Source organism: Sturnira hondurensis, unplaced genomic scaffold, assembly GCF_014824575.4.
Source record: "Sturnira hondurensis isolate 20B ecotype Veracruz unplaced genomic scaffold, ASM1482457v3 Scaffold0000880, whole genome shotgun sequence".
Taxonomy (NCBI): domain Eukaryota; kingdom Metazoa; phylum Chordata; class Mammalia; order Chiroptera; family Phyllostomidae; genus Sturnira; species Sturnira hondurensis.
In genome coordinates, this window is record NW_028073511.1 from 12,202,089 (window position 1) to 12,216,274 (window position 14,186).

Consider the following 14,186-nt stretch of genomic DNA (forward strand, 5'->3'; position numbering starts at 1 on the left):
GTGGCCGCAGGAAATGTATCAGCCGGGGCTCTAGGTTTCTCCCCTCCCTGTTGCTCGCTCACTGGTGGGAAAGCTGACCAATGAGGCCGAAAGGAAGCTCGCACAGCCGGGTTAAGGAGCAGCCGGAGGAGGGAGAGGATGGGGAACCATGCATTCTGGGAGTCGTAGTCTTCCCTCTTTTCCGGTTTTTTTTTTTCCCCCCCGAGGGTGTTTTTCAGTCGTTTGTAAACTCACCCGCGGAACAGGGAACCAATTGGCAGACGGTTGGAGTGAAAGAGTAAACGTCGGCGAATGGGGATTTATAATACAAGGAAATGANTCTCCCCTCCCAGTTGCTCGCTCACTGGTGGGAAAGCTGACCAATGAGGCCGAAAGGAAGCTCGCACAGCCGGGTTAAGGAGCAGCCGGAGGAGGGAGAGGATGGGGAACCATGCATTCTGGGAGTCGTAGTCTTCCCTCTTTTCCGGTTTTTTTTTTTTCCCCCCCGAGGGTGTTTTTCAGTCGTTTGTAAACTCACCCGCGGAACAGGGAACCAAGTGGCAGACGGTTAGACTGAAAGAGTAAACGTCGGCGAATGGGGATTTATAATGCAAGGAAATGAAAACATAAAAACAAATAGTTTTTAAAGTATACATTCTAATCAAGTATGCTGGATATCTTTCTTAATCAGCATCCAGGGAAATAAAATGAATTTTGAGAATCTGAGATTGAGAATAGAATCGTAGCACCTTTGGGAATGATTACGTAGTTCAGCGACCTATTTGCTAACAGAATACCAATGCCTGAAATACCACATAAAATATAAGACCGCGGAGGAGCGTGAAGTGAAAGAGAAATTTTCGTTGTCTACCCCGCAGCCCTAGAGAAGGCCTGATGTGTTTTACAAAATTTTGGACATAATTACTACACCATCTTTCAAATGGGTAAGTTAAAGGCTTTCTCGCCTTATAAGATCACGGGGCCTCTTAAAATAACAGTAAAAGATAAACACAGGGAGAAACAAGAAAAAAAGGGGGAGGTGTCAAATCACTCTTAAGGACCAATCAGTAATTGAGATAAAGCAAGTCTGAAATTAAATTAAAAAGATTGTCGCATTTCGAAGTTTTGTTTTTAGGCTTTTGCAGTTTTTAAATATATTTTAGTTTTCCTTTTGAGTTATAATTTATATACAGTAAAATGCGTAAATCTTAAGTGTACAGCTCAATGAGGTTTTATTACGTATAAACCCCTGTAACCACCCAATGCACACTAAGGAACAGTCTCATTGCTCCAGCATGTTTTTAATTTTATGGAACAGGAAATGAGAATACCAGATTGCCTGATACTAGATATCTGTTCATTCTATGTCTGAAGTTTTGGCCAACTACTTAGTAGCTTTTTTAAGATCTCCAAGACCCATTGTGCCCTGTATTCTAAGTATAATCTGGCCAAACAAACTAAATATGCTATCTATATGTACGTGTATATGTATTAGTTATATACAGATTTAGAGTATTGTGTCATCCTAGTGAGCAGGTAAATCTATCCTTAGAGAAAAAATGCCAGTCTTCTCTGACTGCTTGCTTTTCTTGAACAGGCCAAAAAAAGGAAAATCTAGAATGAGGATTCTGTTTGCAATTATATAGTAAGGGATAAGTACTTATAACTTAATAATGTCTTTATCACTTGATCACAACTGTTATATGATGGATACATTGAAGGCAGTACTGACAATATTTTCTGGTCTAGAAAAACTTGAACTTGACACTGAAAGAATGAGGAAGCTTAGTTCAATGAAAAATAAGTAACTTGCAATGGAAAAATAAGTAACTTGCAAAGGAGTGGAAGCATGAAAACCAAATCTTCAAATCTAGCACACTTCTCTGGGCTTCAGTTTCTTCATATAAAATATGAGGAAATTAGAAAAAATTCTTAATAATCTATCCCACTCAAGCATTCCGTGAACCTACGGCGAACTTGGAGACTCCAATGGCAATTCCATTTATCAAGTCTTTAGTATCATCGTCTTCAGCCATGAAGGACGTGCAGATAATTAATTGGTGCTTCTCCCTTCTTAACATTGGGGCAGAGATGTTAGAGCAGGGAAAGGATGTTTCCTTTGCTATCTCCTGCTCCTTCAAACTGCAGAGAGAATAATCAATCAGATTGATGCTTTAAAAAAATTAGACACCTTTGCACATATCTCATACGCAGTCTAGCCGAGTTTAGCCAAAGGCTCTCCTCTACTTCTTACTCAAAGTAAAGAAGCATCTGCAATGTGATAAAGTTGTGTGTCTACAGTTTTCTTTTCTGTTCAGATTCTTGCTTTCTCTGCGTATCCGTTTTCTCTCCACTCTCGGCCTTGACAGTCCTAAGGTAATGGCCAAAGCTAAACACTAGGAGGCTCCTTGGAGAGCAGAAGTTTGCAGGAAGACTGGAAAATAAATTGCAGTGTCTGTAGTACTTTTATTTTTCTGTGCCCTTGGAGGAATAAAAAGTACCCCAATGCATAATGTAATTTAAAAGATTTAATAAATATTATTTATGCTTACTAAATGATATACATATGTGTATATATATCTCCTTATTGAAATCAATGAACAATAATTCTATGTTGCAAAACTTTCCAAACAATACCCTAAATAACCTACAATTAATAACTAGCTTTCAGCATTCAAGAAAGTGCCATAATCCATTACAGTCCTTTAACATTCAAAGGCCACAAAAGCTTGGAAGTCAGAAACTACTTCTCAAAGGCCAGAGCAGTTTAAGGAATAACCTGCAGGTCCAGGCTTGCCCTGGCCAAGCAGACTGTTCTCTTCTGTGATAGGGATGCCTCAGAATCTTCTCCTGATGCTGTGGTGTAGGGTCATAAGCACCAAGACAAGCAGACTCCCTTTATCTTTCCGGCTGCTCTACTTACTAGCTGTGTGGCTGTGAACAACTTGCTTAGTCACTCTGTACCTCAGTTTTCTAACCTTTAAAAAAATAGAGACAGAGGCATGGATACATGGAACAGACTGACAGCTGTCAGAGGAGAGGTGGGTGGGAGGGACTGGATGAAAGAAGGTGAAGGGATTAGCCAAAGAGCATATATGCATGACTCATGGACATGAACAACAGTGTGGTGATGGCCAGAGGAAAGGGGGTCGAGGGCAAGGGGAAGGAAAATGGGGACATCTGTAATAATATGGGCAATAAAGGGAAACATAAAAAGTTTGGTATAAAAAAATAAAATTAGGATACAAGTGATATCTAATTCAAAGAATGGGTTGATTATTCAGTGAGATAATAATATAAAAGATTGAAAAAAGTTCCTGCCATGTAGTAAGCACTAAATAAATGGTGGCGACACTGGTTGGACAGGGATTAAGAGATGTTGGGGAGAAAAGAAAGGAAGCAGCCTGGTACATTCCTTGAATAATTCAGACAGTAAAATTCAAGCCACCATTCCCGCTTCCAGCAAATTTGATACTGCAGACACTTTTTTGAGGACCTTGTTTGCTGCAAATGTATCAAATACATTCATAGAGGCCTCCATACACATGGTACACTCAATACACACAGTAGTCTGGTCCAACTCTGCCAGTGTTGAAAATCATCGGAGGCATTTGATTTATGCTTAATGGAAAACCAACTGGCCCCTGGAGTTAGCCCCTGTGTCTTGTACAGAGAGGAGAGCACCGTAGCACCTGCCCCTATTTCTTGTTTCCTAGAAGCCTTTAGGTTAGATGTGCTACAAAAGCAGGAAAATCCAGAAACCAGAGGACATCAGTGACCCTGATTTCTCCATTAAATTTGGCGGCACAGTTGGGGTCTACCAACAACTTGTGATTCATTGTCGTTTGCCAATGTTAATTTCGGCAATCGGGTTTCTTAGTCCCTGAAAAGTCATCCCCATTCCTAGTTGCACAATTCACTGAGAATCTGTTTGAAGAATTTTGCTTTAGTGCTTAAGTTCACAGGTTTGCAGGAGAAATTACCCAAAACTTGCTGAGTGAATATGAATACAATATGTAAGAGTCTCTAATAACTTCATTCTGTAAGTCTGTCTAGATGTAAGTGCATTTTTAAAGTGTACTCACTTTATTCTTTATAATATGCCAATGTAATGAAATTAAGATTTAGCCATATCAACCACTCAAATATCAGTTGAGCATCTGTATCCCTAATTCTGCCCCTGACCAGACACTCTACATCAGTGCTGCCCAGCAGAAATATAATGCAAGTCACGTATATAATTTAAAATTTCCTGGTACATACATTGTAAAAAGTAAAAACATGTTAAATTCATTTAATAATATTTTTTATTTACCATATTTTTTGGACTGTAAGAGGTACTTTTTTACCACATTTTTTGCTTCAAAAAACTTTCCCCCTCTTTTCCTCCTCTAAAGCCTAGGTGCGTCTGGGGTCCTCACCATAAGACACACCTAGGCTTTAGAGCAGGAAAATAGGGGAGAAATTTTTGAAGCAAAAAATGTAAAGAAAAATGAGTCTTATAGTCCAAAAAATACAGTAACCCAATATATCCAAAATGTCATTTTAACATGTAATCAATATTTTCAAAGTATTAGTGAGATATTTACTCTTATTTTTAAGTACTAAGTCTTAAAAATCTGGTATGTTTTTTATACTTCACCGGTCTCAGTTCAGACGGGCAAACTTCAGGTGTTGGATCATATGCGGATACTGGCAACCATACCAGCACAGCTTTAGCATGTGGAAATCTCTCTCTTGAAGTAGCCATGATTTAACTTGAAATAATAACAACCATTTGTTGAGCATGTACTAGATACTAGATACTATGCTATGCACGTTACCACGTGATCTCATTTAATCTTTCTGATACCTTGTGATGTGGTTATTTTTAATCCTCATCTTAAAGACAAGGAAACTAAAGTTTAAAATATTACAGAGTCCTGTACCAGGAAGGGACAGAGGCAGGATTTGAACCCAGGTCTATATATATGTCTATATTGAATAACATTTAAAAACAAATGAGTATTTAAGATTTAGTAGGGTATATTTAAATGTTAAATGAAACACTATATTTTATATTTTAAAATACTTTAATTGATTTTGAAAAAGACAGTCTGTTGTATTCTTAGTGCATTGTAGTTTTTCTTGCTCATTTTACTTTTTAGCTGTAAAGAGACCTTTCTCTGGACGGTCTCTGATGAACACCTTCTGATTTACAGATAGGCTGGCTTCTGTGTGTCTCCTGTAACATTTGTGTATTCATTCAATTAATCAATTATGTGTGAGCTATGTATGAGACAGCAAATTAGATAACTATTTATAATCAGTTCTTATTCTACGTTATCCTTCAAGTAGACTGTGTATCATCATTTTGAAGTTTCAAAATATTTTAAATGCCTGTCATTGGTCACTGTTCAACCAATGGGGCTTTGGGATGCTGTATTTACTCACACTATAGATAATACTGTGGGTATTTTTATTTAGGTTGTAGGGGCGATACAAACATCAAAAGTTTACAATCTAATATGTAAAACAAGGTGCAAGCACAAATAATCCTGAGAAAAAGCAACCTGTGTCTAGGCATGGTACAAAGTGCCATGTGCCACCTGCAATGGCAGGTGTGAACTTACACAGGGGTGATGAGGTAAAGCTAAAGAGAGGGGGTCATATTCGATGTAAAGATCAAAAGATGGGCAGTGTTTCTTCTAGGGAGATGGGTCAGCAATGACATTGAAAGCAAAATGTAAAGGCAGCAATGACCAAATCCTTGGGAGACTAAGGCAGCTAGGATGAAGGGTCAGCCTAAGAGGTCAGTGCAGGGTAGGACTGGAAGCAGTCGGGTGTACCGGGCCTCACTGCAGAGGACACTGAACAGCAGAGGAAGAAGACTGTGCTTAATATAGGAGGCAAAAGAGAGCGTTGACAACTTGTGAGGAAGGGAGGGGCTGTATCAAGTGCTCTTTAGGAAGGTTAATCTGGCCAGAGGATATGTATACGGGATTATTTAAAAAAGAAAAGAGATCTGAAGAGGTGTTCAGAGAAAAGACAAAAAGAAAGGGATGAGACTGAGACATTTCAGAGGAAAAATGGACAGATCCAAGGCTCTTTGGATGGAAATCGGAATGAGGGCGAGAGAGGCATATAAATTACACATGTATATGTAAAATAAATACATGTGCCTCACACAGTACCTCAGGGGCTTACAAAATGCATGTAAATGTTAATTATCTTTATTAAAATTAATTTAGAATGAACAATTGTTTTGCAGTTAAGACAACATAGGAAACGAAATTTAAGGCATAATCAAGTCTCAACCAATACACCCGTAGTCAAGAGAATATACAATAATTTTGACATTTAGTTCTAAAATTTTGTCTAGAACAGAATAGAAAAGGAAGGGAAATTATATTTCTGTTAAACTTTAAAACAAAGTATACATAAACTACACCTCATTAAAGCGAAGTGTTTATAAATTGTATGTCAATCAAGTTTATTATAAAATTCTAAGCGAAGAAAATAAATCAGAAAAAGCATGACGGCTACATCTGGTCAGCTGGCGTGGTTGGGAGAGAACCAGTGCTCTCTGAAGGAGACTGAATATTAATTTTTAACTGGCACTATGCCGTTTGACTAAGAAACTGCAGTTCCTGTCCACAGCATGCGCAATTAGTTTGATAGATCAGAAGCCAGGGTCTGGGAAAACTGAATGACATTGCATCCTCTACTCACTGAACATTTAACAATATGGAAACAGAATTTAAAAGATGCTTGTGAGGCACCTTGGGATACAAACCCCAGGAATGGTTGTATTGGTCACTCACTTGCCCTTTTTAGGAATATACTAAGATCACCTCCTCCATTCCCCACTTCTGCTCATTCCCACAGTTCATGTCAGCATCTTCCTACATCCTTCTAGCTCAGTTGTGGGTACATTTAGGTAAGAAGAAATACAAGCCTTTGTTATCTTTTCAGCCTTCCAATATGCTGTTGTTTTTAGAGAATATAGAAAACTCGTTAATACCTAATTTTTATATTTTAAGTGCTAGAAAGATCAAAACAAAAATCTGACTAGCTGAGGTTTAGTTTTTACCCCTCCTCCCCACTCTTTTACTGGATTCTTTGATAAGCATCCAAAACCCAAACCCAGATGGATATTTTTCCTGGCCTGTGTTCATCTGGTTAGCCATCTGCTTCTCTCTTTGCTGATACAGGAAGGGGATATATTTTTGAAAAAAACAGAAGGTGTTGGCTTACAGCCCTGGAGGTCTGGGGAAAGCGGCTTTTAAAATAACCATTCTTCATTCCCTACCACGCTCCAACACCACCTTCATTAATTGGAAATGGAAAGTCAGCCAATGGTGTTCGTTAAAAAATACATCACAGGGCACGATAGGATGTTAGTGCTCGAGTCATCTTAGAGGCCATGTTGTATGAAGCCTCATGTCATATCTAGACAGCCGAAGTCCTGAGAAATTCAGGTAGATCCCAATATCAATATATTTAAAGTAAGTAAAGAGGGTTTTTTTTTCTTTAAAAGGTAAAGAGATACTCAGGATACAAGATCCTGAAAGAAAGGTAGATTTGAGCAAATCAAACTTTTAGAATTAAAGAATAGTTTTTGGACGGTTCTTTTATTTTTTTCCTTGAAAGAGAGAGGAGAAGGGAGGGAGAAAGAGAAGGAGAGAAACTGCTATCACTTGCTTCTCATACATGCCCCGACCGGGAACTGAATGCACAACCCAGGCATGTGCCCCGAGTGGGGATGGAACCAGCAACCTTTTGCTTTGCAGGGTAATGTCCAGGCAACTTACCCACATCAGCCACGGCAAAGAAGTCAGTTTCTGAAGGGATAAATTAATGGACTGGTTAAAAGCAGAATAGCAGTTTTTGAAAGGATAAATTAAGGGACTGGTGAAAAGCAGGATAGATAACATCTGAAAAGATAAAATTAGTGAACTAGAAGATGGAGCTGAAGAAAGTGTCATAGTGCAGCAGAGTGGGGGAAATGAAAAATGTAAAGAGAAGTTAAGAGGAATGAATGACAAAATGAAAATGGGAATTCCAGATGGATTTTTTAAATGAAGGAAATAAAAGAAAAAATAGCTGAAAATGTCCAGAATTGATCAAAGATAAGAATCCTCAGAATAAGGAATCGTAATGAATCCTGGGCAAGGAATGTAAAGTTAAACCTTCACCTAACCACACTGCAGTGGAACTCAGGGTGCCAGAAGTATGGGGAAATTATTAAAATCAATCCAAAAGAAAAGAGGAACAAAAGTTTAGACTGACAGCTGATTTCTCATCTGTAACAACAAAGGCCAGAAAAACAGTGAGTGATATTTTCAAAGAGCCAAAGAAAATAACTGGCAACCTAGAATTATATGCTTTGCTAAACTATTATTAAAGAGTTAGGGCTAAATAGAAGGCTTTCAGAATAACACTGTGGATCTTTGTTGAAGAGACTATAAGTGTCTGCTAGGGCTGCCATCACAAAGTACTACAGGTTGAGTGGCTTAAACAACAAATTTATTTCTCAGTTATGGAGGCCGGAAGTCCCAGGTCAAGATCTGGCACAGTTCAGTTTCCGGTGAGAGCTCTTCTGGTTTGCAAATGTCCATCCACCTTCTTGCTGAGTCCTCAAGTAGCCTTTCCTTTGAGGACATGCAGAGAGAAAGAGGAGAAGGGAGAGGAGAAGAGAGAGAGAGAAAGAGAGAGAGATCTCTTCCTCTCAAGTAACGAATGTTGCATTATGGCCCCACCCTTATGACCTCGCTTAACCTTAACTACCTCTGAAAGACTACCTCCAAATAGGACCACAATCACTGAGGGTTAGGACTTCAACGTATGAAGCTGAGGGGGACACAGTGCAGTTCATAGTAGATTCCTAAGGCATACAGTACAGGAAAAAAGAAATTAAATACAGAGGTAAGGGATAAATAATAGTGAGCAAAGAAATTGGTAAACACAGAAGGTAAACCTAAAGTGTTGACTCTAAAAAGCAATATTATTAATAATAACTAATTTGGAGGGAGGTAAAAACTAAATGGGAATAACTAGTTTCACCTAACAGAACTTTCTACAATGATGGAAATTTTCTACACCTGCTCTATCCGGTATAGTAGTCATTAGCCACATGTGGTTATTTAGCACTTAAAATGTGACCGTTCGACCAATAAAATGAATTTTAAATTAAATGTAACATTCATTAAATTTAAGTAGTCACATGTGACTAGTGGTGACCATATTAAACAGCCCAGCTTTAAACAATAATAACGACACATAGAGCACATCGAAGTTAAATATTCTAAGGTCTTTGCTTATTCAGAAGGAAAACAGACATTTTGGAGGCAGTTATTTAAGGATAAATGATTTAAGAAAGCAATTGAAGCATAAAGACTAGAAAAACTGAAATAGATGTATCATTTCCAGTAGAAAGAAAAGAAGAAAACACTATCACTACACAAAAGACAATGGGGAAAGAGGTGGTAAAAAAGAAATCAAAGAAAAGCATGGTCAGTAGAAAGTATACGAAATATGACAGAAAGAAATAGGAAACACACTGGTTTATTTTTGCAGTGGAATACAGAAATTTCATGTAGCCTCATATGAAGAGAATACTAAGTGAAAAAATCAGATAAAAAATATGCACAGCATTAAATCTTTTATGTAAAGTTTTGAAACTTAAACTGTTACTGTTCTTTAAAAACACACAGCTATCTCAACAGTAGCAATATGCACAGGAATGAATGATGCAACCCAACTTAATAGTGATTTCTTCTGGAGGAGGGGCAAAAGGTAGGGGAATAAATCTATTGCTGAATATAAATATTTTTTTAAATATTTTTTTAGATTTTATTTGTTTATCTTTAGAGGGTAAGGGAAGGAGAGAGGGAGAGAAATGTCAATGTGTGGTTGCCTCTCACGTGTCCCCTGCTGGGAACTGGCCTGCAACCCAGGCATGTGCCCTGACTGGGAATCGAACCGCGATCCTTTGATTCGCAGGCCCGCGCTCAATCCACTGAGCTACACCAGCCAGGGCTGAATATAAATATTTTTTTAAAGATTTGCAGCAAACATGACAAAATGTTAACGTAAAATCTGAGTGGAAGGTACTTGGGTTTCAAATTTTAGCATTTGAAACTAATAAGAGTTTCAAACTTCTCTTTTGTCTGTGAAAATGCAAATTCAAAACAAACACATTAGGCCAAATCATCCATCCAGATACTTTCCTCTTTTCTCTGTGTTGGACTCTATCTGACTAGTTTAGATCTTAGAACTTGAACTTGATTTCTTGTCATTTAGCAAACCTCTGTTGACAAAACAATAATCTAACATAATGAGTCCTCCTCACAGCAGAAGACTAAGGACCTGGACAGCCCAGTTCCACCGGGAAGTTCTGTTTCCTTAGGACAGGAGTCAACAACTCATTTAACTCTGTGTTCTGTTCGTGGGGCAAGTGAACGCAAGTGAATACCACTGGATGGCTGTGGAGGAGAAAGAAAGCAGAGGGAGAAGAGAGAGGGTGAGAAGAAGGAGTCATAGTAGAGGACTACCAATTGACTTTGCTCACCCCCAACATATCCCTGTAGGAAAGTGGCATGGGGCGACCCCATCTCTGATGTCTTTCTGTTATTCCTTTTATTGTACTGCAATTACCGTCTACAAATCTGTCTCCCCCGCTGGACCATGTCTTATTCCACTTTTTACCCTGAATGCTTTTAGCACAAGACCTGACAGAGAGTAAACCTTAATGAATGTCTGTTGAATTAACATTGAACACACTACTTTAGATCTTAAGCAGTTTCCTGGCGTCTCACTTAAGCCCTCCAACCCTTTCTCTTTTGCTTTACCCCTTTCCTGGGTCCTCTTTCAGGCTTTCACAATTTGAAACTTTAAATCTTTTGTATCAGCACCTCTAAGCTGGGACACTCAAACCAATTTCTGGGCTTCACAGAGTGCTTTGTCAGGAAGACAAGGAAGGTAGACTGGGGGCTGTGTCTGGAAATGGGAGCCTTTGGGGCAGGAGGCCAAGAATCCTGAACCTGACATTTTTACTTTATGGGAGCTGTGGCAAGGAGCTATTGTCAAGAGGATAGAAGGAAAGGGATGTGGCAAGCAGTTCCTCATACCTAGTGTTCATTTCCTTCCTCTACTGTGTCCCGGTCTGAAGTATGGGGCCCCAGTCACCTTCTCACACCCAGTCCTGGCTTTCCCAAAGCCAGCCCTGGTCTGATAACAACCCTCTTTTTTCAAGAAAAAACAGCAGGTGCTTACAGCTTGTGGGTGGGACTGTCTTAACAGAGACAGCAATCTGGCCACACAACATATTTCTGTTGAGTGTGTTGTGGGAACTGGTCTAGTCTGCTTGGTTGCCATTGAAGGGATTTTCCAACGAAGCACACCTTGAGTGTGCTTGCTCATTGGACATCGAGTGTAGAAGACCTGCTGGCCTTTTAGCGGTGAGCTGTTCTGGGGCCAAGCTGAAGTGGAGGCAAGTAGGCAGGAAGTCTACTTGAAGCTCAGGCATTTGCGTACTTGATGCGACGGAGACCAGTGGGCAAAGCCACCTGTGGCCTACCTAGAAGAAGTTGACTGTCTCAAGAGGGGCAAGGCAACAGGTGCATACTTAGCTCTCCCTGTCACAGATTGGGGCTAGACACGGCTAGCCAAGAAAACTGATAGCCAGTTTTGTTGAATTCTGGGCAGGCCTGTGGTGGGTCAGCCTGGGTAGATGACCCCTACAGCTCCCTGGTTCTGTCCCCCTTCCGTAAGTTCTAACCTGACCAAGCAGAGCAGAGCACAAGGACCTATGACATTAGGAAGTTCTACTATCCTAGAACCTCCACAGCATCATCTGTCGTACCAGGCACACCGCTGATCATTTCCAGCAGCTAAAGGATCACCAAAGCAGCGGCCATAGAAAATTCTGCAGTGGTGGGGCTTCTCTGGGAATCCTTTCTTCAATAACATTGTCCCTCGCCTGTTGCCATTCCAGACACTCTCTACACTAGAAGTGAGAACACACTACAGTGCCATCCATGTTAAGCTGGCTTAGTTGTAGTCTGCCCTGACCCTCCCGTCACCCACAGGGGTATGAAGGAAGAAAAGGAATCCCAGTCTTACTGGGCCACAGCCTCCAGACTGCTCCAACAGGGAGCCTAGGCACCAGGAGGGAACTGGATTGGTGGCTCCCACTTGGCACAAAGGACTTGCCCAAACATTGTGCCAACAGACGTGACTAAACTTTAGCCCGACTTCCTCCTGCATGAAGCTGTATCCCTAAAGGTGACCCCAGCAATTTCCCATCTCTCCCTCTCCCCTTTTTAGATCCCTGAAGTCTCCTAGCCCCTTTCTGTTCTCTCCTTTTCACTTTCCTATAGACCTTTTAAGTTATCTCTAAAAGGTCCAACTCCCTTTAGCCCCTCAAAAAACCTTAGTCACCTTTGCCTTGGTTGGTGCTGAGTTCACTTTACATTGGAGTCTCTCTTTCCTACTGCAATAATCCAAATAAAATCTGTCTTGCCACCTTAACAAGTGCCTGGTGCTGTTTTTCTTTGACAGGACCAGTCCAGAACTTGCACTGATGGCCTCAGCCCTCATGCTCCCAGGCTGGGAGCCAGCAGGACCGTCCAGGCACCACAGCAGAATCCACCTGGGGCCCACTGGGCTCTAGGAGAGATCCAGCACCTGCTCGCCACCATGGAGAAACCTGTCATCAAGAGGTGCCTGAAGACAGCTCACCACAACACTGCAGCCTAGGATGATGTGGCCAGGTGCCTTCGGGAGCAGGGATGTGTCTGACATGCATACCAGTGTTGAACCCAAGTTCAAGGCCCACAATACGGCCTGTAAGAATGTCCACATGGCCATCCTGCACTCTGGGAGAGCTTCTGCCGAGGGCTACCCCTTCCACAGAGCAGATCATGGGCGGCAGCAGCCCAGACCCCCTCAGGGAGCAGACCCAGCCATGTGTGAATGCGCAGAAGGTTACTCTCCCCAGCAGAAGCAGCAGTAGGAGGCACCGGAACCAGAGATGGAGATGGGCACCGAGTATCATTTTAAGCTGGAAGTGGAAGCATTAGAGCTGTCCAGTGACCTCGTTCCTGAAAGCCCAGCAGGTACCCAAGTCGACAAGACAACTGAGATAGACATTGGCCCGGAAGTCCAAGGAACTGGGACAGGTTAGTGGCCAAACGTGTTCTACCAAAGCCTTGATGCCATGGAACTGAGTAGAGAAGGAAGTCATAAATGATGAAACCAAGGTCAGGGTCCCTCAAAATTCCTGAAAATGTAAGAAAGCATGGTTTCATTACAGGTTTTGGAGTCAGCACATTTAAGCTGAAAGGGACAGCTGGAAATTGTCTTCAATCTTTGCATTTTGCACCTAAGGAAACTAATCTGGAGGAAAGTAATTTGCGGAAGGTAACACTGCCAGTTAATGCTAAGGCTGACACTAGAACCCAAGCCCCCCGTGGCCCTTCCACTGGCTTATACTGGCTCTTTCCTGAAATGTAGTTGATAACTGGCCCTCATGGTAATCTTTTCCAGTCTTAATTACGGGGCCTGGAAAGAATAGGATCAGGAGAGCATCTAGAATTTGCTCTTTCTTCTCCAAAGAAAGTCCAGAGGGGGCCAGAATCTCCAAAGAGAAACTGGCCTCAGAGAGAAACTCCATCATTAGCCCCAAACACTCCGGGGTGTCTGCGGCCCCCTAGAGCACGGGCAGGCTGAGTGTGCCATTTCAGCCCAGTGCCAGGACCTGAAGGTGCCCCCACACTCTTGCTGCCATTATTGCAGCTGAAATGGCAGAGAACAGGTGGCAGGTCAGCAAATCGGCCCAGGAATTGGTGGCCCAGCTGCAGGGCCACCTAGACCACACAATGCCCACATGGCAGTCCTGGTCCAGGTGGCCAGAGGCAGTTTCACTCAACACCAGGAGGTGGCAGCCATTCTTCAGGGCGTTGTTGATGATTCAGGACATCGTCCCTGAGGGAGTACCCCTCCTAGGTCATTTCTAGGCCACCTGAACCAGGAATGAAACCTATAGCTTCTGCCATACCCTGCTACTTCAGGACCTTGGGGAGGTTTCTCACTGAGACTGGGATTTCTGCTTCTCCTTTCTCCTTTTTCTTTTAGGAGAAGTTTAGAAATTAAATAGAGGAAAAGCGTAGATAACAAGGTGAATAAAAAGCAAGGGAACTTGGGATTTTAATAAAAAGATCTTT

At 41.3% G+C, this 14,186-nt stretch overlaps 1 long non-coding RNA gene across 1 annotated transcript; it reads left to right on the top strand.

Annotated features, from left to right (window-relative positions):
• The first annotated feature begins 513 nt into the window (after positions 1-513).
• On the top strand, positions 514-13,603 carry LOC118992799 (uncharacterized). Its single transcript, XR_005067717.1, has 2 exons — positions 514-923; positions 12,523-13,603. It is a non-coding gene; the product is annotated as an uncharacterized LOC118992799 (long non-coding RNA).
• The last annotated feature ends 583 nt before the right edge of the window (positions 13,604-14,186 follow it).